Below are 23002 nucleotides of genomic sequence, written 5' to 3' on the forward strand. Positions count from 1 at the left end.
TCTCGCAATAAGAATAACCGAATGGCCGCTTATCGCGAAAAATGAGGGTTAATCGTCGTCCAGCATGGTGTACGCGACGCTTGCGGAGCCTGCGTTTTCTCGTCGCCGTGTCTCGCGCATGACGGTGGAATTCCTGGAATATCGACCCGCGATCGAGGCCGGCGTTCGAGACAATTTTGCATCGAGGTACACATCGGAGGCATCCGAGTACCGTGCCTCGCCTCTCCTGTAAGTACGCAACGCTTCATATTCGTTCGGCGCGAGTAATTGCGCTCGCGAATGCGATTGCCATGTCGATGTCGTCCCGTCGAGAAGCTCGCGCGGTTTTCGTCGCGAGCGCGATATACATCCGCCATGTTTCCCGTCGGCGGCGTTTTCCTGGAAGACGCTCGTCGCGGTCGTTTTTTTCAGGTGACGGGACAAATATTTATACGCGAGCGTTACTTCTGTATATATATATATATATATATATATATATATATATGACATGCTGACCAATATCTCGATATTTGGAAAAGATCAGCTCTCACCCTGAAACCTTTAGAAGCGAAAAAAAATACTTATATAAATTGGTTTAAAGTACTATGCATGAAGGTTGCATTTTGATCGTCCAATCGAATTTACATTACGCTTAAAGATACATAAAATAATTCTTGTATTGTAAATGCGCAGGTTTCTTTAATATTAAATATCGAAATTATTTAAAAGAAAATGTCTGAAAGAGATTTTTCTTTATTCGTTCTTCTTTTAATTTGGATATTTTTAATTAGATATATTATGTGAAAATGAGAACCTGTTGTAGAATATCCCAAGAGAAGCTATCCCAGGGGATAATAGCGCCACGATGCATACATACACCAGAATGTTTCATTACGTTTCCGTAATATCTGTCCTTTCTGTTTTGCGGAAAATACAGTTGACGTCATTGTGTTAATTACGGATATTTATGCAGGAATTCGTTGAATTACTAACGCAATTTTTTTAAATTATAGAATCATGAAAATAATTTCTCAAGCTCTTTATCTTTATATTTTTATTTATATTTTATTGTAGTTTATATCAGTATAAAAAAAGTTTCTATTCAGCGTTATTAATTATCTTTTTTTACTGTCGAAATTGTTGGAAACATTCTTTACATATTTTAGTTGCACTACAAGTTACACTAACTAACGTTAACTTTGGCCTTAATTCTAACGACTTTTTTCCTTTGAAAAAAGAATATAATAATAATAATTCTCTTTTTACGTGTATCGAATCACCAGGTAAAAATCAGCCAAATTAAATATTTGCTGATGGTGCATATTCGCAAATAGTAAATGTACAAACTCCTTTTTTCTTTTGACATTTGAAAGCTATAAACGCCGCTTGGTCAATTTAAACAGCAGATAATGATAGTAAAAGTAAGAAAAGGGATATAAAGAATATAAAATCTGAGCATTAGTATTATACATGTATAATTAAAACATTTTTAATACATTCTTAATGGCTTTCGATGAAGGTCGGAAAGATACATTATTATAAGAATAGTTCATAACTGCTCTTGAGGTTTAAGTTACACAAGATACCTGGATATTTTACGAACATATTTAAAAGACTAAATTACATGGTCACTTGTGATTAATGATTCTTAACAATAGTTAACTTCTTAGCAATACTTTTAACTATTAACACACAACAAAATAAAATTGCGTTATTGTCCCGAGCACTATCGGTCAACATTTATCACTGACGTGAATCGCAAAATGCGATTCATTTAGAATCTAGTGACAATAGATCCGAAATTCTGCATAATTAGACAGGCATCCTAAATAAATGCGAGAGTGTGTATTTGAGATAAAAATCTGCTTGAAATACGAAAATGTTTCAAATAAGGGCGCGCACCAAGAATCTTTAAAATAAATCGTCGTGTTGATCCAACAAAATCGAAAGAAAATTTACAATGCACGAGTCCTCAAATAACCAACGATGCTTTCAAAAGCCTCTCAAACAAATGGAGTAAACATTTTCCATGCTGTCGTACGATTGTGCCTTAACTCTTTGCCGCGTGGCTTAGTAACCTGACACCGGGTAATCTTTGCCCTCCGAAAATTATGCAATTCGACTATTTCCTTTTCCTCACATCACAAGTATTTCTTTTTATGTCACATATGCCCAGCTGTGCCCCGCTATTTTATACATATAATTTTTAATCAAATTATTTAATTCATAAATTAATACTAATCTAATACTAATTAATACTACTTAATACTAATTAATACTAATTAATTTATGAATTAATTCATAAATTAATTCATAAATTAATACTAATCTATCAATATTGGCGTTTAATTTTGCGGGCATGCTTATAAAAATATGGATGACAATATGAAAATCTTTCGTAACATCAGTTCTGTATGCACTAAGTGCAGTTAAATACAGATATCTCCACTGTTGGAGTGCATAATGGAATTACTCCTGTCGACCCTTAACATATTTTTCATTGATAATAGACAATAATTCCATTATGCACTCCAGGTGCCTTTCAACAGGCACACCTTTTTCGATGACCTTGTCAATGGAGATAGCGCCAAGAATTGAATTACTAGGATTTATAGAATGACTTAACTTAGCTGTCACTGAAGACAGCTGCCTCGTTTGGTCTATGATTGCCTGACTGAGCAAATCATCATCCCTCTTCTTCTTAACGACAAAATTATCCGGCTCAGGTACAGTCCTTTTTTATTTAAAGCCGGCTTCCTGTATGGCTTGTAGAACAGCGATTTCAGATGGCGAGCTCTGGCTCGCACCTGGCGAGACTGAAGCTTCCTCTGCAATACGTGAGCTCCGACTATCTGAAGTATCAGATTCATCTACGGAAAAAATCAAACATGATCAACAATTAATGTTAATTTTCTTTCATAGTGGCTTAGTTTACACCAACCGTTTGGTACGCGTACCAAACGATCGGTGTAATCTAGGCCAATTATTACGAAAGAATTCTGTACTTTGAAACAAATCGTTTTCACTGCTCCACGGTGACCCCGAAGCTTCAGGTAACCTGAATACAGGTGGCGAGGGTGAGGGTGAGGGTCGTCGCGCAAGAGACCTAAATGCAGGTGGCGAGGGTGAGGGTGAGGGTCGTCGCGCAAGAGACCTAAATGCAGGTGGTGAGGAAGAGGGCCGGGCAAACCTTGGTGCGGCTCCGCCAGCTTGAAATTTGGTCACAGCTGCAGCCTTCTGAATATTGTAGCTACTTGACGTTCTGGAAAACAGATCAAAACATGATGTGAACCAGTTTTGTCAAAATATTTGTATACTACGCACATGAAACAAAACACATACTTGCGTGCAACGATGTGGTCTGCCAAAAACAAACAGTATTCGTATAACGGCCATGTAGGCACGTATGGTGCCATCGCTCCTTGGCCTGATTTACCCTTTAATGAAACAGCCACCTTTCGCCTTTCTTTCCCAAAACGTTGGCGAATATTATAAAAGAGTTTGGAAGCCTCTGGTCCTAAAATCAAACAAATATCAACCTGCTGGCAGAGCAACCTAACTAATCTCTTATGTCACAAAATATAAAATGCTCAGCTACCTGACATGGGCTTTGAGAGACACGATCCTAAGCTCTGCCATGCCAAATCCTTGTCAAATCCTTTCCCAGAATATTCCTTGCTTGATTTGGCGTACAAAGCCGGGTTATTTTTTACCAACAGAATCAGCTCGCGCTGATCCAACCACAACAGATCCTCGTCATCGTCCTCGACATAGTCGACATCTTCAAAGTCGGCGACGTTGACGTCAACTTCTTCATTCGACATGATTATCTGACTGATGAAAATGAGAAAATAGAGACGATAGCACACTGACGATACAGAATAGAGCAACTCGAGCAAAGATTACAGACAGACACGATGAACAATGTGACTTGTATTCAGATTCACATGTGTACCTCTGTCTGTTCCGATTATTATTTGCTATTTACGTTTTAACAAATATATATATATATATATATATATATATATGGGGCATTCTTTCTCAACGTTACACCCCCCCTGCCCATTTTAAATTTTGGTTAAAAACATTTTTTTTTGGGCTTAAATTACAGCAAATTTTATCTATTTTTCCATGCCGTGTGGCAGTTTTAAAAAATTCAACATGGCTAACCAAAAATGGCGGATAAGCGTAAATGCAACTTGAAATACGAGATTAAAATATGTGGATTTTCATGACACTTGGTACGTAAAGGTTTTTGGGGTCGCTGAATACAAATCTGAAGTTAGTTGTTCAAAATTCAAAATGGCGGATCCAATATGGCAGACGATTTTTTTAAAAAAGCGATCCGATTTGCTTAAAAGTTGTTTGCGGCATCAAGCGACCACGCGGCTGTACGCAATCGTTACGCTCGCACGCGTCGAAATCTTGCAAAGTGTAATTCGTAGTGATTATAAGGAGATATAAGACTGTGAAGGTATGTGTGCGTGCGTGCGTGCGTGCGTGCGTGCGTGCGTGCGTGCGTGCGTGTGTGTGTGTGTGTGTGTGTGTGTGTGTGTTCAAAACTCAATCCCATACACATGTCATGAATTTGCAAGATAAGAACATATATTTTGGTAACCAAAAAATACTACTTTTAGCGCTACCCGGGAACAACGACGTGGACGTAGTAGTTTTCTGTTCCCATTGGGGTGCTTGATTAAAGTGAGTCCCCTTGCCTCTCACTATTCGTGGTGCTTGATCCTGATATCACTTGAGCTCTTACCCTCTACCTTTTAAAATCTCGATATGAAAGAGTCGATCTATCTCTATCATGGGAATATCTCTTTATTACCATTTCTTTGTTGATTGGTACGAGATTTTAAAAGGTAGAGGGTAAGAGCTCAAGTGATATCAGGATCAAGCACCACGAATAGTGAGAGGCAAGGGGACTCACTTTAATCAAGCACCCCAATGGGAACAGAAAACTACTACGTCCACGTCGTTGTTCCCGGGTAGCGCTAAAAGTAGTATTTTTTGGTTACCAAAATATATGTTCTTATCTTGCAAATTCATGACATGTGTATGGGATTGAGTTTTGAACACACACACACACACACACACACACACACACACACACACACACACACACACACACACACACACACACACACACACGCACACGCACGCACGCACGCACACATACCTTCACAGTCTTATATCTCCTTATAATCACTACGAATTACACTTTGCAAGATTTCGACGCGTGCGAGCGTAACGATTGCGTACAGCCGCGTGGTCGCTTGATGCCGCGAACAACTTTTAAGCAAATTGGATCGCTTTTTAAAAAAATCGTCTGCCATATTGAATCCGCCATTTTGAATTTTGAACAACTAACTTCAGATTTGTATTCAGCGACCCCAAAAACCTTTACGTACCAAGTGTCATGAAAATCCACATATTTTAATCTCGTATTTCAAGTTGCAGTTACGCTTATCCGCCATTTTTGGTTAGCCATGTTGAATTTTTTAAAACTGCCACACGGCATGGAAAAATAGATAAAATTTGCTGTAATTTGAGCCCAAAAAAAATGTTTTTAACCAAAATTTAAAATGGGCAGGGGGGGTGTAACGTTGAGAAAGAATGCCCCATATATATATATATATATATATATATATATATATATATATGTATGAATATACTTACTGTGATAGCACGAGGACTTTCGCATAAACGAAAGACCAGCGAAGACCATGCAGGCGATGCAGGCATGACGAACGATTTCACAATGTACTTATTCACGTGATTCAAACTTCTAGCAACTGATGACGATAACCTCTCGAAAGCAGCGCCTTTCAAATTCAACCGCCGTTCTCAATTCTCATTTCTGATTGGTCTTCTTCTTCTTGGTTTGATTGGCTCCTACCTCTTTTCCGAGGACAATATGGCTTTTCTGATTGGTTAATCTGCTACGCCGTACGACCTATGTGAACCTAGCACCCGACTTTCGAAAAATTAATTTTTTTTACGGAAAACGTTAGCATTTTGTTTGTAGTTGTTTGTAGTAACAAAAATTTCGTTTGTAGTTCAATACATTAAAAATTATAAACATTTAAAAAATGACTCGCACCCCACTTTGAGATATCTCAAATCCGCTTACGCCATCTTCTTCAGAATCGTTTGTAGTTGTTTGTAGTGCTTTTCTTTTCGTTTGTAGTTGCACCGTTTAAAAGTTACAACAATTTAAAAAAATAAAAAAAACCTAACTGCCAATTTTTGAGATATCTCAAATCCGTTTGCGCCATCTTCTTCAGAATCGTTTGTAGTTGTTTGTAGTGCTTTTCTTTTTGTTTGTAGTTGCACCGTTTAAAAGTTACAACAATTTAAAAAAATAATAAAAACCTAACTTTGCCAATTTTGGAGATATCTCAAATCCGCTTGCGCCATCTTCTTCAGAATTGTTTGTAGTTGTTTGTAGTGCTTTTCTTTTCGTTTGTAGTTGCACCGTTTAAAAGTTACAACAATTTAAAAAAATAAAAAAAACCTAACTGCCAATTTTGGAGATATCTCAAATCCGCTTGCGCCATCTTCTTCAGAATCGTTTGTAGTTGTTTGTAGTGCTTTTCTTTTCGTTTGTAGTTGCACCGTTTAAAAGTTACAACAATTTAAAAAAATAAAAAAACCTAACTTTGCCAATTTTTGAGATATCTCAAATCCGCTTGCGCCATCTTCTTCAGAATCGTTTGTAGTTGTTTGTAGTGCTTTTCTTTTCGTTTGTAGTTGCACCGTTTAAAAGTTACAACAATTTTAAAAAATAGAAAAAAACTAACTTTGCCAATTTTTGAGATATCTCAAATCCGCTTGCGCCATCTTCTTCAGAATCGTTTGTAGTTGTTTGTAGTGCTTTTCTTTTCGTTTGTAGTTGCACCGTTTAAAAGTTAGAACAATTTTAAAAAATAGAAAAAAACTAACTTTGCAAATTTTTGAGATATCTCAAATCCGCTTGCGCCATCTTCTTCGGAATCGTTTGTAGTTGTTTGTAGTGCTTTTCTTTTCGTTTGTAGTTGCACCGTTTAAAAGTTACAACAATTTAAAAAAATAAAAAAAACCTAACTGCCAATTTTTGAGATATCTCAAATCCGCTTGCGCCATCTTCTTCAGAATCGTTTTTAGTTGTTTGTAGTGCTTTTTCTTTTGTTTGTAGTTGCACCGTTCACAAGACACGATTATTTAAACAATTGCAAAAGAAAGGAACTTTGATTTTGAAATTAACCCTTCGTCTGAAAACGTTTTTTTCGGGACCTTCGGTCTGAAAAGGGGGGTCATTAGAGTCCGGCGCGTTTTTGAGGGTGTTGAACCGCTTAAAAAAATCTGCAAAAATTCCTGGAGCTTCCTAAACTTTTGAACTTGAAGTACCAGTCATGCAATTATAATATAAAAAATTTTTTATATATTTTGCATTAAATAAATAGGGGGCACCTATGGAAAAATCTTCCATAGGTGCCCCCTATTTATTTAATGCAAAATATATAAAAATTTTTTTTTATTATAATTGCATGACTGGTACTTCAAGTTCAAAAGTTTAGGAAGCTCCAGGAATTTTTGCAGATTTTTTTAAGCGGTTCAACACCCTTCCATAGGGGGGTACTTCGTGTCCTGAGCAATTTTCGTCCGGCTGCCACAGCTGTCTGACACGAACCGGAGATCAGGCAGTTGGTAGAAGGGTCCTCGGTGATACTAACTAAATTACCAGAGGCACACTAGCGCCATCTAATAGTGCGTTCAAAAGTTATAGCGATGATTCACTTTAGGCCGGACACAAACGACCCCCGTTTTCAGACGAAGGGTTAATGTTGAGACGAACAACTACAAACAGTTTCGAAGCTTGAGCTCATAGCAGATTCTGAAGAAGATGGCGCAAGCGGATTTGAGATATCTCAAAAATTGGCAAAGTTAGTTTTTTTCTATTTTTTAAAATTGTTGTAACTTTTAAACGGTGCAACTACAAACGAAAAGAAAAGCACTACAAACAACTACAAACGATTCTGAAGAAGATGGCGCAAGCGAATTTGAGATATCTCAAAAATTGGCAGTTAGGTTTTTTTTATTTTTTTAAATTGTTGTAACTTTTAAACGGTGCAACTACAAACGAAAAGAAAAGCACTACAAACAACTACAAACGATTCCGAGAAGATGGCGCAAGCGGATTTGAGATATCTCAAAAATTGGCAAAGTTAGGTTTTTTTATTTTTTTAAATTGTTGTAACTTTTAAACGGTGCAACTACAAACGAAAAGAAAAGCACTACAAACAACTACAAACGATTCTGAAGAAGATGGCGCAAGCGGATTTGAGATATCTCCAAAATTGGCAAAGTTAGGTTTTTATTATTTTTTTAAATTGTTGTAACTTTTAAACGGTGCAACTACAAACGAAAAGAAAAGCACTACAAACAACTACAAACGATTCTGAAGAAGATGGCGCAAGCGGATTTGAGATATCTCCAAAATTGGCAAAGTTAGGTTTTTATTATTTTTTTAAATTGTTGTAACTTTTAAACGGTGCAACTACAAACGAAAAGAAAAGCACTACAAACAACTACAAACGATTCTGAAGAAGATGGCGCAAGCGGATTTGAGATATCTCCAAAATTGGCAAAGTTAGGTTTTTTTTATTTTTTTAAATTGTTGTAACTTTTAAACGGTACAACTACAAACGAAAAGAAAAGCACTACAAACAACTACAAACGATTCTGAAGAAGATGGCGTAAGCGGATTTGAGATATCTCAAAGTGGGGTGCGAGTCATTTTTTAAATGTTTATAATTTTTAATGTATTGAACTACAAACGAAATTTTTGTTACTACAAACAACTACAAACGAAATGCTAACGTTTTCCGTAAAAAAAATTAATTTTTCGAAAGTCGGGTGCTAGGTTCACATAGGTCGCCGTACGACCTATCTACGACCTACGAAGCCATTGTAGACGAGCCTGGCCGCAAGAAATTGCGCTACGGCTTGCGGCTTACAACCAGTACCCTACTGCCACTGCACTAAAACCTCTATGTAGAACAACCTTTATACAACACGTTATCTATACAAACATATGAATAAGTAATTTTAGAAATTTTGGGTCCTACTACAATAATATAGGGTTGAACGGATATGTTCAACGCTTTTGCTTTATTTATGACTTCTTCTTTCATGTCTTGAATGTTATTAGCGTTCTGTAAAAAAAATATGAATGAATGAAAAGATATGTTATACATTTTATTAATATTGTTGCGCCCGTGCTGGACACCCGTTTGTGGGCTGAACTTGGCTCCGCTGATCGCTCCGCGGAAGCTTCGTGCTGAAGCGCGTCCCTTGACGACGGAATATTGATTTTATTGATTTCACGACGACTGTCAGATTCTCGGGGAGACTCGGAACGTTCGAACGAGTTCTCCTTCTGTATCTTTAAATACGCTTTTCTGTACTAATCTCGAATAAACCTGAGTTCCTTATTTTGATAAACGAGTGTTCTCTTTCTCTCACGTGAGTCCGGGAGTGCGCGGCGCGAACGCGAGTGACCAGTGACAGCAGAGCGCGCGCAACATTTTGGGGGCTCGTCCGGGATTCGACGAGCGAGAGCGGACGTACGGAATTTGATGGCGAGCACCGAGCCAGCTCCCACGTTGAGAAAGAGAGCGCGGATGGGGACCCCGAGGCCGAGAGTCCCACAGCTCGAGGCGGAGACGGAGGTTCAACGAGCCGGCCCGAGCGCCCCTCAACTCTCAGCGGAGGCGGAGATCCTACGGGCGATGCTGCAAGAGATGCGGCAGATGCGTGAGGACCACGCAGCGTTGTTGCGACAGCGGGATACGGAGCCTCAGCGTCAGGAACACTCACAGCTAAGTCCTTCTATAAATAGAGCTCACGGAGATTCGGGGTCGCGAGTCGCGGTAGTGAATCGCGGAGGGGAAGACCCACGTCGCGAAACAGAGTGGGGTCAGAATATAAAATTGAAGCCTGACACATATGACGGGACAATTCCATTACGTGAATTTTTCTCTCAGTTTGAACTGATCGCTCGGGCGAATGCGTGGAGTGACGCTTCGAAAACGATTATCCTAGCTTCTTGTTTAAGAGGAAAGGCGCGTTCTGTCCTTGAAAACGTGCAGAATTTAGACAATCTAGATTATGTGGAACTAAAATCGAAATTGGAGTTGCGTTTCGGCGAGGGGGGTTTGTCGCAAAATTTTTATACGCAATTTACGGGCCGAAAGCAGAGAAATGGAGAAGATTTGGCTTCTCTTGGCGCGGAATTAGAAAGACTGTCGCGATTAGCTTACCCCGAGTGTTCTTTTTCGGTTCGAGATAAGATCGCGTGCGCGCAATTTGTTTCTGCAATATCTGACGGCTTTCTGAGGAGGACTCTCCAATTGGAGGGAATTACCTCCTTAAAGTTAGCGGTAGAAAGGGCGAAAGCTGTAAAGGCCATTCACGGGGAAAATTTCGGAAGTGAGAGGGGTTTTGAAAAAAAAGAAAGACGCATTTCGCGAAACTCGGAAGGGAAGGTGGGAGAAGAGAAGGAGGAGGAGGATGGAAAGGACAGCGCGCCTCGAGGAGGTTCCAGGACCAATCGCGGGGAGTGTTGGTCCTGCGGAGAGACGGGGCATTTCCGTTCTGAGTGCCCCAGTTATGAGAAAAATTAGACTTTTTTTATTTTTTTTATAGAAGCTTAATCGTTTTAGCAATGTTACTGCGAGTTATGTTACTGTTTTTGTTGAAGGAAAGTCTTTGTTCCTGGTAAATAAGAGGAGCTTTCTAAGGAATCCGAAGCGGTTCGTCATCCAACCAAAGAAAGTCTCGGCTCCTTAGAAGAAGCCGCCTGCCCACGGTTTTTGACCCGTGGTTTTTCCGTGGGCCGTAGGGCAAATGCCGGGCGGGGACCTGGGGAGCCCTGCGGGGCGCAGGGTCCACGGGAAGTTTCCCCCCCCCATGTCCGAAGATTTAGAAGAGGAGTCAACGCCGGAAACAAGGAGGGGTCCACGCTGAGCCAGATAATAGCGGTGTTCTAAGAAGAGTCGTCCTGAAACCGGCAAGAGGGACCAGCCTGGCCAGCTCTCCCTCGGGAAAAGCCAAGACAGGAGACCCAAAAAGGAAGAGGTCGGGGTGACCGAGCTTCCTGGAAAAGGGAACCTAAGAAGACGGAGCCCGGTAACCCGCAGCAGCAGCTCGGGGTAGGGCAGGAGTCCGTCACAGAATCCCGGGAACAAAAGCCGCCTGTTCACTGCCCTTCTGGATTGTCGGGACGACAATCTTGAAGAAGGAGGGCAGTGTTGCGCCCGTGCTGGACACCCGTTTGTGGGCTGAACTTGGCTCCGCTGATCGCTCCGCGGAAGCTTCGTGCTGAAGCGCGTCCCTTGACGACGGAATATTGATTTTATTGATTTCACGACGACTGTCAGATTCTCGGGGAGACTCGGAACGTTCGAACGAGTTCTCCTTCTGTATCTTTAAATACGCTTTTCTGTACTAATCTCGAATAAACCTGAGTTCCTTATTTTGATAAACGAGTGTTCTCTTTCTCTCACGTGAGTCCGGGAGTGCGCGGCGCGAACGCGAGTGACCAGTGACAGCAGAGCGCGCGCAACAATATTAAAAAAATATATATTTACTATAACGTACTGTTACGTGTCTTATTATAGGGGAGACCGGGGCCTAACCGTCAGTTTTTTTTCGGTGCCGATTTTTAACAAGAAAATAAATAATTTTAGTTAAATGTGGTATACCACTGTAAAGAGTGAACCTTTAGCTACAAAATTTATATAGGAAATTTTTATCTACGTCGCTTTGTTTAACCGGTATAGAGCAAAAACGACAACGGTGGAAAAATTGAAATCTCAAAAATGCCGGGGTTTAACCGTCACACTGCATTTTCAATACATATACGTACATCTAATCCTGAAAAATGATATAATACATCTTAATAATTGTTTTTTAAGAGAAAAATATAAAAATTTATTTAAAATTTTTATGCGAAACATTATTAAAAAATAGTTACGAGGGTTCCTCTTTCCGCAGAAGTCACTCGCCCGACTTGTTTCACTCCTCGACGTCCGATGACTCTATTCGGTGTCTGAACGGTTGTAATTCCCGTCTCATCCATATTCCATATGCAGTGAGCCTGGAAATGCCCGGAAATGCCTTGGAAATGCACCCGAACTGCTTACTGACGGATTAACCCCAAACACAAGTTTCAGGTTTGATCGCCCACGAAATATTAGACATCAACGATAATGAAAAAACTACACTGGATTCGTGTTCAGCATGCATTACTCTTTATAATCACGTACCTCGAGATTTGGAGAGCAAATATTATTGCAGATATTACAAAATTTCCACGCGCAGAAAATGTAACTTTCACCTTCCGAAAACACGTTTGCCCTCGTAAAAATCATAACACGGCAGGTAACCTGCCGAAACTCCGTTGGTCACATGGGTACCATAAGCAGCGTTTACAATGTTAATAGCGAGTTCGCACAATATACAGGTTCCGAGATATTTGATTTGACGGTTCAACCCCGGCGACGGTTAGGCCCCGGTCTCCCCTACTGACTTTACAATCTCCTATAGATGCTTTATAATATTTTTTTTTACTTACAGGAGGTACAAAATATGTACTTTGACATTCTGTTGGAAAATCTTTAACAATGAGATTGCTAATTTTTTCACAAAGTTTGTTGCTTCTCCTATCATAAAAAAATGTACTGTTATAATATATAAAGTTTATATAAATTCTTAAGAAAGTACAGCAAATGTATATTTGAGAGAATGTATTGAAATTTTACCTTGCATGTTTAGTCTCAAGATACGAAATAACAATATCACATATTTTACTGCGATTTTTTTCACTAATATCACCGCTTTTATCGTACATTTTTTTAATACGTTGTCCAACACTTTCTTTGTTAAGCAGTTTTTTTTATAGATGGCATAGTCATCTATAATTGTGATTCTAAATTGTGATTCACCTAAGAAAGCTTGCTGACGTGGTAGTAGTTCATCATTTTCTTTGTCTGGATCTTTTTGTAATACATTTGAAGTCCCAGATGTACTTGCACCGTCATTAATGAACTTAAGAAATGTTTTTTTATGTTTTTAAATAAATAAATATATATACTTTTTTAATCAAGTAAATACCTACTTTATTACTAATAATTAATAACATACTTTCAATATTTTTATTTTAAAAACATTTGAAACATCTAAGACAGAATTAATTTTGAAAGAATTACTTGATTAAAACATTTTTTTTTAGTCACTTATAAGTATCATGTATGATGTAAAATGATCAAACTTACACTTTTTTTTTTAGGTGGACTTTCTAAGTTATCCAAAGAATCAGTTGAAATGTTTTGAACATAATTTTTTTTCCAGTAGTTTAAAAAAACGTGCTCTAGGTGCTATAGGTTGAATTATTTGTGCAATAAGCTGTTCAGTTAAATATTGTAAATCCTCTTCTTTAATTTTATTTTCTGGAAAAGGTAGTATTTAAAGCATTGTTTATTTAAAAAAAGAAAATTTATTTTAACTACAAAGTTTATCTTACTAAGCAAATATATAGGGGAGACCGGGGCTAAAAGGTCAGTTTTTTTTCGGTGCCGATTTTTAACAACAAAATAAATAATTTTAGTTAAATGTGGTATACCACTGTAAAGAGTGAACTTTTAGCTACAAAATTTATATAGGAAATTTTTGTCTACGTCGCTTTGTTTAACCGGTATAGAGCAAAAACGACAACAGTGGAAAAATTGAAATCTCAAAAATGCCGGGGTTTAAACGTCACACTGCATTTTCAATACATATACGTACATCTAATCCTGAAAAATGATAGGATACATTTTAATAATTGTTTTTTAAGAGAAAAATATAAAAATTTATTTAAAATTTTTATGCGAAACATTATTAAAAAATAGTTACGAGGGTTCCTCTTTCCGCAGAAGTCACTCGCCCGACTTGTTTCACTCCTCGACGTCCGATGACTCTATTCGGTGTCTGAACGGTTGTAATTCCCGTCTCATCCATATTCCATATGCAATGAGCCTGGAAATGCCTTGGAAATGCATCTGGACTGCTTACTGACCGATTAGCCCCAAACACAAGTTTCAGGTTTGATCGCCCACGAAATATTAGACATCAACGATAATGAAAAAACTACACTGGATTCGTGTTCAGCATGCATTACTCTTTATAATCACGTACCTCGAGATTTGGAGAGCAAATATTATTGCAGATATTACAAAATTTCCACGCGCAGAAAATGTAACTTTCACCTTCCGAAAACACGTTTACCCTCGTAAAAATCATAATACGGCAGGTAACCTGCCGAAACTCCGTTGGTCACATGGGTACCATAAGCAACGTTTACAATGTTAATAGCGAGTTCACACAATATACAGGTTCCAAGATATTTGATTTGACGCTTCAACCCCGTTGACCTTTTAGCCCTGGTCTCCCCTACTATATATTTTCTTGTTTAATTATCAAGTTTCTATTTTTTTAATTTATAAGAAAATAGGTTTTTATGTGTTAAAAGAAAAAAAATTTTGTAAATAAGACACGTAACAGTTCAAAAAATCTCTCTCTATACTTACTTTCAAAGACGTCTATAAGATTTTCTATTCCCAACTCTTTTAAGATTTTCTTCATTTTTTCGTCAGCCATTATAGAAAAGTAATGATGCAATTGGAAAAATAGGTCTTGGAAAATTAAGACCTTAAGACGATTCTTGTCACTGTTGTTTCTTAACTACGTTTGACGAAGATCAAATCCTTCTCTTTCAACTTTCACGAAATCTGTCCTAATAAGAAATATGTTACTGTAATGTAGCTTTTAATGCATGTTCACACGGAAAAAAAATTTACTTGAAACAAGTAAATCCTGCTAGGGACTATTGAAGTAATTTATTTCTTTAAAGCAATGAAATTTTACTTGAAACAAGTAGGGGAGACCGGGGCCTAACCGTCAGTTTTTTTTTCGGTGCCGATTTTTAATAAGAAAATAAATAATTTTAGTTAAATGTGGTATACCACTGTAAAGAGTGAACCTTTAGCTACAAAATTTATATAGGAAATTTTTATCTACGTCGCTTTGTTTAACCGGTATAGAGCAAAAACGACAACGGTGGAAAAATTGAAATCTTAAAAATGCCGGGGTTTAACCGTCACACTGCATTTTCAATACATATACGTATATCTAATCCTGAAAAATGATAAGATACATCTTAATAATTGTTTTTTAAGAGAAAAATATAAAAATTTATTTAAAATTTTTATGCGAAACATTATTAAAAAATAGTTACGAGGGTTCCTCTTTCCGCAGAAGTCACTCGCCCGACTTGTTTCACTCTTCGACGTCCGATGACTCTATTCGGTGTCTGAACGGTTGTAATTTTCGTCTCATCCATATTCCATATGCAGTGAGCCTGGAAATGCTCGGAAATGTCTTGGAAATGCACCCGGACTGCTTACTGACGGATTAACCCCAAACACAAGTTTCAGGTTTGATCGCCCACGAAATATTAGACATCAACGATAATGAAAAAACTACACTGGTCTCGTGTTCAGCATGCATTACTCTTTATAATCACGTACCTCGAGATTTGGAGAGCAAACATTATTGCAGATATTACAAAATTTCCACGCGCAGAAAATGTAACTTTCACCTTCCGAAAACACGTTTGCCCTCGTAAAAATCATAACACGGCAGGTAGCCTGCCGAAACTTCGTTGGTCACATGGGTACCATAAGTAGCGTTTACAATGTTAATAGCGAGTTCGCACAATATACAGGTTCCGAGATATTTGATTTGACGGTTCAACCCCGGCGACGGTTAGGTCCCGGTCTCCCCTAAATTTTTTTCCAGTGTATACACGTGTACGCACGAAAAAAATTTACTTATTTCAAGTAAAATTTACTTGTTTCAAGTAAAATTTTATTGCTTCAAAGAAATAAATTACTCCAATAATTTATTTCTTTGAAGCTCCCTAGCAGGATTTACTTGTTTCAAGTAATTTTTTTTCCGTGCATGTTCTACAACATTAATAAAAACACATGTATTTATTAAAAAGTATACTTTTTAATATACTTTTTAATATAAGTAATTTATTTATAAATAAATATCCGACGTTACAGTTTTAACCTTCCGAACCTGATGGTGAATCTATATTAGATCCACTCAATTATAAATCTCTTGAATTATTAAGGTAGTCCTTTCGTGAGAACAAGTATTAGATAGGTACCTAAATTTGATATATGTTAAATATACAGTAATAAGGGGCATGTGTACGAAAAATCAGGTGAGGTTCAATCAATCTAAATGTGCGTTCGCGGAGCGTGCTATTGTCATTCTATCCTTGTTTACATCTAATGAACGAGAAAGATAGAATGATGCAAATCGCCACGGCCGAGGTTTTCAACGAATAATACATATATTTAGCGATCAGATGAATACATTATTCATGTCTTAAAATATTCCCTGAAGTTTTCGGATTTCGTACGTACCTTGAAAATAAGGGCTTGCCGAATGTTTTGCTCTGATATATGAGGTTAAATAAGTAGTGGATCCAATCGCATATTGCTTTACTCGTGGCTGCGACGGCTGCGTTCGGAAACGTCACCTGAGCGCACACGAGCACACTCCCCTCTCCTTCTATCTCAGCAAGTTAGAAGGAGAAGGGAGCACACCCGAGTGATGCTTGAGATGCTTCCGACGCAGCCCGTACTGTCATGCCTGACCTAACCTAAAACGAGTCCAACCGCACTACTATTGTGATATTTTTTTAATTAGTAAATAATTAAATACGATTAAATCGTGCGTGTAAAATTATGTTATATTATTATAATTATTGGGATGTTGTGTAATGTTTGTCAATATGTTTGTTTTCAATTACCTCATGACGGACTGTTACTTGACTAGCTGTGTCGGCGAAAGGACCACCTTAAAATAAATTTCGTATTCATTCTTTTTTATATCAAGAGACACGGTAGTGTCTCGCGCCAAGTACACGCGGAGCGAGACTGACCGTGACTCTTTTACGCGACGCGACGAGTTGCGAGTACTCGAAATGTTGATACAATTTACTTTAATTATTTAATTTACAACAAGATATTCTTATATTTGAGGGTTATTTGTAAGTTATTGATACAAATTAATATATCTTCAACAGTTCGTCTATGTGCTTGTGGTTTTAATGGTTTTAAAACTCAGAAGGGTGTGAGATTTGTGGTTAGACACGATGATCGATTAGAGCTGCTCTACGGCAAGCATGCCTACGAAATCGAGTTTATTCCACCGCCAAGCGTGGAAAATTTTGCATTGAGAAAGAGGTCGTATGAGTCAGAAACAGAGGAAACTGAGAACAAGGCGAAAATGTTGAAGCTGGATAATTGCTCTGCTAATCGCTCTGAAGAATCTGAGAATGACAAAGAAGAGGAAGAGAAATTAGCTTCGAATGGCGTACATTCCAATCAGAAAGGATTCAGCACTAGTTCTAGCACATCCTCCGAACAGAGCAATGAAATCTCAAGTACATCTGCAAAGTGGGATAGTATTGATAACAGAAAATTGTTAATTTATACGGTGTCGTCCGTTCCAAACCAAACAAAAGTAATTTTAATTATCAATTATAAGTTTTATTTAATACATGTTAAATAGTATTATAATAAATAAAAGAAATACAACAGTAAATTTTTTTATAAGTAATATATATATAATAAATATATATTTTTTTAAAACAATTTTTACGAACATTAATGTTAAAAATGAATTTTGCTTTTAGGTGGCTGCATATGATATGGATGGTACTTTAGTAAAACCTAAATCCGGCTTGGTATTTCCAAAGGACTGTAACGATTGGCAGTTGCTATATCCAGATGTACCTGGTAAATTAAAGCAGCTTTATACGAATGGATATAAAATAGTGATCTTTACAAATCAGGCAGGCCTTAGCACCGGCAAAGTCAAGATCAACGATTTCAAGCGCAAGATCGAGAAAGTTGTACAGATGTGGGAATTACTGGAAAAAGAGGTACATAAAATAACTTTATATAGATAGTTCTATGTAAACAATTTTATATTTTTTAGAATTTCTCACAAGAAATATATTTTCCACTTCCAATTCTTCACTTTATTAAGATATAACTAATTCGAATTCTATAATTTCTTTAGTTAATTAAATATAAATATTTATTTGTCTAATTTCTGTTTGCAATAATTCCACGATATTTGTGTGACTACAGAAGAATGGAGGCGTCGCAATTGACAATGCTAGTTCGTTCTACATTGGTGACGCCGCTGGTCGGCCAAAGAATTGGGCTCCAGGAAAAAAGAAAGATCACTCAAGTGCGGATCGATTAATGGCGTTGAATTTGGGCATTTTTGAGACGCCTGAAGAACACTTTTTAAAACACAAAATGCCGCCTTACGAGTTACCCAAGTTCAATCCGAAGAGTCTGTCGCAGACCGCAGAGGACATATGTAAACCTGTGGACGCAGAATTAACGCTGAAACAACAAGAGGTAGACAATAATGAACTTTTAACATTAACTTTTGCATATAAAATTATTTTTTTGGAGTTAGACATTGAAAAGTTTGAAAGAAGATTATTTACATTAAAATTATTTGATTCCTAATAAAATTCTTTTTATATCCATTAACAGGTGGTACTTATGGTCGGCAGCCCAGACTCCGGAAAATCGCATTTTGCAAAGAATTATCTGAAGGAATACGGATACGTCAACAGAGACACTTTAGGCAGCTGGTAGAAGTGCATTGCCGCAGTCCAACAATACTTGAACCAAGGAAAAAGTATAATTATATAGACAATACCAATCCTGATCCAGCTTCGAGAAAGAGATACATTGAGGTATGAGTTACGTCATTTTGGTTTCTTGTAATTAATTAGTACCTTTTAGTTTACTTAAATTAAATGGGTCTCACAGATCCAGCGTCAGTAACTATAATACAGATTTTGACGTCATCTTCGGAGGGAAAATATTATATATTTTCAATATTGGTAGAAATATAATTGTTTGAATACTAGGGGGGGGGGGGAAGCACGACGAAATATAACATTGCAAATAAGTATTTAAAATTAATGAAAAAATATAAAAAAAGACACGTTCACAAATTTCATAAACCTCGTATAACAATATTATATAAACAAAGTTTCTCAATCTTAAAACATTATTATCTTTCGATGTAATGAAGTAAATTCAATAGGCAAACACTCTTAATATGCACGTGCGTCATATATGGCGACTTACTTGTTCTCAGATATTTCTAATGTCCTTTGATCCATCGGAAACTTCGCGAATGATGTTTCTCGGTACGAGGTATCTCGATATCCACAATAAGTGAACTAATTACAAAAAGTAATTATAAAAGTCACTGTCGTTGTTACAACCGAAATATTTGGGCATAAGCCGAGAAGTAATCGAGCGAATAATGCAGTTGACGAACAGACGAACAGTGTTTTATCACGTAGTTCACTAAGAAAGAGTCTCGACTGTCTCGAGTTCAATTGTTTACACTTTTGTGTGCTGCTCGTCAAGCCTGCACGAGCTATGATTCGTGGGCTTGCCAGTAACATGATCGAATCACTGTTACCGACGCGACGCGGCAGTATGTTCGCATAACGAATAACAGATATCGAACATACATACGGATAAGAAAATCGCGTCTTAAGTAAATAATGCACTGATACTGAGTTTTTGACAATTATATTTATGTATTGATATAACAGTTTTATATATTAACATAAAGTGTGTAATTCACACACTTTTCTCAATCTAATTGTATAATGTGAGATACACCATTTTGCACTGAGCTCTTCATTTCATTTATAGTTGTATAAAACATTAATTTACATAAAAAGATTCGAGTTATTTCTCTTAAGTAAATTTGTACTTGCGGCAAGAAATAATTGTTTGTATATGTATTAATTATTGATACAAGTAATCAATGAATTATTTCTAGTATTTATGTCATAAATTCCCAAAAATTTGTTACTTATTAACGACTGTTATGTTTAAGTAATTACATTTATTAGTTTTGATAAAATAATTTTCTACTGACAAGTAATTGGGTTTTTGTTTCAATAAAATATTCTTTTCATTGACAAATTATTTGTTTTGGAGATAATATTTTATTGAACCAAAAAAAAAAATTTATTGTTCACCTCAGTTATTATTTCTTTCAATTTAGTAGATAATTATATTTCAAGAAAATGTATTTACTTGCAACAAGTAAATTTTTTTTCCGTGTATATTGTCTAATTATTTAAATGCTTTATTATATATTACACGGTACGTAAAGTGTAAAGTGCTAAATGGAACTCTACCACGAATTATACTGATCGTTTAAAGCTTCATATATTAACCCTTAACTAGCACACGTCCGCGATCGAACGTTATCTGCACACGGGGTGTTGTATACCCCACACACTTTGAACGTTGGGTACGGCGAAATGGAGGCTCCAATAGGCTTGAAAAAAATCAAGTACATACATTAAACACTGGAAAATGATACCCATTAGCCTAAACTATGAAATTTTTAGTTTTAAAGCTTCAAAAAAATTCTTGAACTTTATAAAAAAACTGAACTTTGAAAAATTTGAACTTTCAAATTCTTCACTGCGATGCGAAATTCATAGATTAACCGACCGGGGGTGCGTTCCGTTTCTCGCATGATGCGCGCATGAACATAGTAAACGTTACGTATACTATAGATAAATGCGCGCATATGCGCGTTACGGAACGTGGCCCGAGAAAGATGCCTAAACTTGAGAAATTCATTCTGGGGTTTTTGACACCCCGCGTGCTAGTTAAGGGTTAATTACGTTTCCCACAAGATCTTAGTTCGCGTATCGCTAAATGTCTGAAATAAACGCAGCTAACATACAGCTATATTACGGGATTAATGATTAATGTTTGCTTCGAATTTTAATACCGTCCCAGTGGTCGTGCGGTCGAATCTACACGAAAGAATCTACATAAAGAAGTCATATATACATATAGATTTGCGGAAATCGTTGTATTTTTTTCCTATTTGCCGTTTGCTTTCGTCGCCAGGGAGCTTTTCTCGGAATTCAAACGCTCGAGGATCACCCCATTATTTGGGCCAATCGCGTGTTTTCGTTATCGCGCGCGTAGTAATTTCGGCAAGTACGCCGCGGCGCGCCCCGCGCCCGGCTGCGCGAAGGAATGTTAAGGGGTGGGGGACAGTCCACAGTTCTTATCAGGACACCGAGCGGTACGGTTGCGACGTCGCGACGCGACGTGGATCCTTCCGACTTTCGATCAGCTTCGATCGTAATCGACGTACTTAATCGTATTCGGTGATCGGTCGCGAACGAGCGTGATGTGTGTGATGTGGTAATATCGTATTTGTCTCTATTAAACGAAGGTACGGAGGGGACATGGTGTTCGCGAGTACGTTCGACGATCTCGCAATATACCCGGGAAAAAAAAATTATATATAATCATATATAATTATATATAAATGATCATATATAATTATATATAATTATATATGAAAATTGGCACGATATAATTTTATCTGATTATATATAAAAATATATAATTCTACAAATTTTTATATAATTTTATATAATTATATATAACTTTATATTAAGGTTTACTTTCAATTTTTCAAAAAGGATTATATATTATTATATAAAATTATAGATATATAATTTTTGCATTATTTTGCATCAAGACAGTGTTGGGTGAGTCTTGCGTTGTATTGCTGACAAAGATAGATGTCTCGCGGATGTCATGATTTTGCTTCGCAGGAGGCCTGCTTATATTAGCCCCCAACTGAAATTTACTTACGAGTTAGTCTTACCATTATGCGCCGCCTAGTGGCGTCGTTGCAAACTATCACGGAAAGACAGCTACCGCGCGCATGCATCTTTCTTAACTGCATGTACATTATTTCTATATCTTTGACAGATAAAATTATATATAATTATATATCTATCTACATATATAAAGACAAATGTCCTGACTGACTGACTCATCAACGCCCAGCCGAAACCCCTGAACCTAGAAACATGAAATTTGGAGAGTGTATTCCTCTCATAACGTAAGCACCCACTAAGAAGGGATTTTAGAAATTTGAACCCTAAGGGGGTGAATAGGGGTAAGATGTGTTTTCACGACTTTCTCCCTGCTTGGGCCTGATGAGATATCGACTTGGTTTTTGCTTACAAAGGTTACCCGCATACAAGTGTTTAAAAACATAATTCAAGATTTTGCCCTAATCAACCCCTAAAGGGGCAAATCTAAATTCGGGGGTGAATTATAGAATCCTTCACATACCGTAGCGAAGCACGCGGGTGTATCAAGCTAGTTATATATAATTATATAAATTTATATATTTTAGGATTTACTTATTTAGAAAAATTATATATTCATTTATATAAAAATATATTAATATATATAATTATATAAAATTATATATAATTTTACGTGAGGAATCAGATATAATTTTATATAATTATATAGAATAATATATATTTTATATAATTATATATTTTAATATATATTTATATATAATAATATATAAATATATATGTTGAAATTTTCTGATTTATACAAAATTATGTATGCTTATATATAAATATATATAAATATATATACTTATATATAATTATATAAAATTTTATATAATTTTATATAAGGATCTAGATATAATTATATTAAATTATATAAAAGAATACATATTTATATATAATTATGCATAATTTTATATGTTTTTATATAGTTATATATAATTTTTTTTTCCCGGGTAAGAATAGCCGACATGGCCGCTTATCGCGAAAAATGCAGGTTAATCGTCGTTCAGCATGGTGTACGCGACGCTTGCGGAGCCTGCGTTTTCTCGTCGCCGTGTCTCGCGCATGACGGTGGAATTCCTGGAATATCGACCCGCGATCGAGGCCGGCGTTCGAGACAATTTTGCATCGAGGTACACATCGGAGGCATCCGAGTACCGTGCC

At 37.0% G+C, this 23002-nt stretch overlaps 1 pseudogene; it reads left to right on the top strand.

Moving 5' to 3' along the window:
• Window positions 1-17181: 17181 nt before the first annotated feature.
• On the top strand, window positions 17182-18871 carry LOC139783603 (uncharacterized protein F21D5.5-like; annotated as a pseudogene).
• Window positions 18872-23002: the final 4131 nt, after the last annotated feature.

This window comes from Temnothorax nylanderi, unplaced genomic scaffold, assembly GCF_030848795.1.
Source record: "Temnothorax nylanderi isolate EJ_2023f unplaced genomic scaffold, tnyl_v1.0 TNYL_tig0520_pilon, whole genome shotgun sequence".
Lineage (NCBI taxonomy): Eukaryota > Metazoa > Arthropoda > Insecta > Hymenoptera > Formicidae > Temnothorax > Temnothorax nylanderi.